General features: G+C 27.4%; 1 protein-coding gene across 3 annotated transcripts in view; it reads right to left on the reverse strand.

The window, feature by feature from the left end:
• Window positions 1-4172, reverse strand: part of LOC100166209 — an 80963-nt gene that overhangs the window by 21204 nt on the left and 55587 nt on the right. The window lies entirely within an intron of this gene.

Below are 4172 nucleotides of genomic sequence, written 5' to 3' on the forward strand. Positions count from 1 at the left end.
CATAATTCAGTTGTGTTGTTTTAGTCAAATAAAAAAATGATAGGAAACCTTGGTAGCTAAATAATAACCCAAGGATAAAAAGTAATTATATATTTACTTATATTTTTAGATAGGGACTTTGTAACTTCGTTTTAACAAAAAATTCGAGTTTTGTTTACATTAATAAAAACGGTTTTTTTTTTTATATATAATACGACGTCATAATACACGAATGCTAGATATATAACTGCTCTTCCAAATATTCAATATTTTGTTTGAAGTTTAAAGTTTAAACTAATACATTTTAAATAAAATACTGTCTCATATTTTTTCGGTCTGAAATATAGTTAGAAATATAATTATTATTAAAGTAAAATTATTGACCAGTGCTATGATAATTAACATTCGCAGATAATAGATAATAGATGTTCTGTGTTAATTAATTTCATAGTTTTGATTTACACCAGATTAGACAAAAATATTAATTTTAATGAATTTGGCCTATAGGATTTTACCCAAGCGTTTTCTCTCTCTTGAGAAAAAATGTTAAGGAATTAAAGCAAAATCACTTCAATTTCTTCTCTCACAAAACCAAGCATTTTAGAATGTAGTATTTAATTTCTCTTTGTCTCTGAGTTATGTTTGATGTCCGCAGCAAAATAATTCCAAAGTACCTATGCATCTTTAATTTTAAACGAATTATGTTTTGCTATCCGGTACATTTAATTAAAAATTATTACTTAATACTTTTAATTAAAAACCCTGAATATTCAAATAATAATAATAATATGTAATTGTAGGTAGCTAGGCCCTGTTGTTTTCGACTGGTGTTACATTTTAGACTTGAGTCGTACCTCGGCTGCGGTATTTAACAGTCAAATTGATTTTTGTCGGTATAGTTTTAGAAGGTACGAAGTAGCTAGCTAACTATAATATATATATATAATATCGTCACAAAGGAAAATGCAGATATCCACTTTTGGAAATTATACCACGGTATGTAACGTGGGTACATAATACAATATACCTACATATAAGTATACATGCCACGAAGAAACAGCAACAACGTCACGCGATCGGTGTCGATCAGATAAACACGAAATTACCCACAAGTCCGTAATAATTATCGTGGTGGAGATTTAAACATGGGCAAGACGGAGTTGGGGTGAAATCGGACGAAGGGTTTTCGACAGGACGTCCGGAAGTCGATAATGTGATTTCAAAAATTACGCAATGTTCGTATTTGGCACGACGCACACGATTCGTTTTTCGCGTGGACTCGCATATTATAATATTATTGGCCAATGGACATAATATGTTGCACTACATACAATTAATATTAATTTTTAATTTAATAAATAATATTTATTTTCTTAGATTGTTATAATTATTATTATGAAAACAATAACGTTATAAACGTTTTAGGCATCAATGTTTGCATCGACGATTTCATTCTTGGAAAAGAATGTTTGATTATTTTTTATTTTTTGAAGCTTCCTGTTCTTGAAAAGTGTTTCAAGTCTTCATATTATAATAAATACATTCATCGGCTTTAACCTTTTTGGTTTTTTGTCGAGTCAAGGGTGTTAAAATAGATTTGAAAGGACGATTGACAAACGGAGTTCCTAAAAGCTTTTTAAATCTTGACCTCAGTCCGAATTAGTTCTACGAATTACTTTATGGAAGACAGTCATTTTGCGAATCATCTTAATATATATAATAATTTATTTTTAATTATTTGAACACTGTTTTTCATTGACGATGGTTAAACATTACTGATCGATAGTTTGCAATCAATTTTTACTTTTATTTATAAATGACGTTATTGATATATTATTATTATTATTATTTTTTAAAACTTATAAAAAATGAAATCATATTAAATAAATTATAAAATATATGAGTTAGTTTTATCTAATAAATTATTATTAAAAATGTAAATAATTATTTTTGGGGAATTATTTAAGTGTTTAGCGAATATTGATCATAATATTATAATGGTATACAATTCTAAATTTTTATTTTAATCGACAAACCGATAAACCATTACAGTATAAACTTTTAGATAATCGTTCAGAGTGTTTATATTCTTATACTTTTAGTGTGGTAAAAAGTTTTGCCAGACGCATAGAAGCTTCTTAATTGAAAATGTAAAGAAAAAATTCAATTACAACGATGTAAAAGTATTTGCAATACATATAAATTAAATAATATAACATAATATATGAACGTTGAGTCAACTTGTACTTAGAAATTGGATTTACGTAAGACGTAACTAGTATTTCACAGTCTGAAATAAAAAAGTTTCGTCGAATATGTTTTGATAAAAAAAATCGAAAAATTATAAAAATGTATGTACTTATATAAATTACCAGTAGCCTCGAGTCGTTATTCTCAATTCATATAAGGTACCTCTGTATAACGTAAAGGTCGGCAGTTACAGTATTGGATCGTTAGTTTTATTTATAAGTAAGAGTAATAAAAACTTAAAACCATTTGAGTTGTGATCGAAACGTTTCGATTTGACGGTGAACATAAAAAAGGCGTTAGTGGTGTAATAATGTCTTAACCGTGATTTGCTCGCTGGGATGGAAAACACTATAATATGTGTACCTACCTCTGCTTATATTGTACATGGGAACGTATGTAAAAAATCAGAATCTGGAGGGAGTGTTATTGCATCTATTAAGTCGTCACTTACACTTTTAGTAACAGAGTCAGGTTCTTGTAGGTTTTTTATGTGCCTATAAAATGGAGGATCGTTTAAGTGCAATTTATTTACATTCATACATAATATATATATTATATTATATGCACGAAGTTTTTTTTTAACAGTAAATTACTTGGCATGGATTTACGTTACCCAAAAAAGTATTCGGATCACGTGCCGCCTCGGTCTGTATAATAATCAGGCACATTAAATAATAAAAGGATCGTGAAAAAAATTCACCAGTGTGCAATAATTTTCCTAGAACTTATAGGCTGTTAATTTGTTTAAAATGCAAGCGAAAACAGGTTTTTAGAATTAGACAGATTCATAATATAATATAACGTTTAATACGGAGTTTAATACATCTGCATAATATTATCTCATCACCCGTATCATAAATATTATCTTATATTTAGTTTAAATGTAACATAAATAAAAAAACAGTTGTAAATGAACCAGAAAAATGTTTGTTTCATAAGAAGTGTCTCTGAACTGATATAATTGTGAAGAAAATCAATTTAATACAGTTTGAAGCATTTCGGACACAGTTATGTACTAGATTTTATTCCAACCTATAATATTATTGTATTATGCATGCGTGGTGGAATATAGTTTTTTTTACCATTGATTAATATGCAATCAACATCTTAATCGTATTAATTCATATATTCATCATTCGTGTAGATCATTATGTTTTGTATTTTATATATTATTATCTTAAGTGATGAAAACTATAGTGATCGAGATTGAAAAATACTTAAATAGGTAAAAATGTGTAGAGAGTATTTCCAAGCGAATGGAAAGGAGCTTAGCGATAGGTTTTGAAAAGCATGAAAAATGAGAAGTTTAGGACTGTGAAGTCCCTAATCTGAGATGGAAAAAGCGCGTAGTCGCGTAGAATATATAAATTTCATAACATGGAATATCGAAATGTAATTCTATACCTACTCAAATAATGTTAAAGTTTAATAATATAGTATTTTATATTATACTGTACCTACCCAACATTCACTGAGTCTAAAAAAGTTAGTTGGTGTTTCTTATAATATTATTGTACGTTAAGGTAATATGGTTCACGATTAAAAATTAAATATATTATTTCATATATTTTGATGGCACATTTGCATTTGTTTTAATGTTTTTTTTTTTTTTTTTTAATTACGTCGATATGTTTATGATTATTCAAGGAAGTGTGTTCTTCTTTGCTAGTAAATACATGAAACAATAACAACGCTCATTATATAAATTATGTGCATACAAGTTGTACGTCTACAAGTTAGTTTTTTGAATATTTAAATAAATTTCTGAGAAAACACGTAAAATAAAAAGAAATTTGATCAATATCTATAAATTATCCGAAGCCTCTAAACAGTCTAAATTCTTTTCGGTTATATGATATTCGTATAATATAATATGTATTGTATTGATATAATAATTATTATTTAATATTATGTACATATTGTAATCAAGTTGTGTCAATAAT

This window comes from Acyrthosiphon pisum, chromosome A1 (assembly GCF_005508785.2).
Source record: "Acyrthosiphon pisum isolate AL4f chromosome A1, pea_aphid_22Mar2018_4r6ur, whole genome shotgun sequence".
In the NCBI taxonomy this organism is placed as follows: Eukaryota; Metazoa; Arthropoda; class Insecta; order Hemiptera; family Aphididae; genus Acyrthosiphon; species Acyrthosiphon pisum.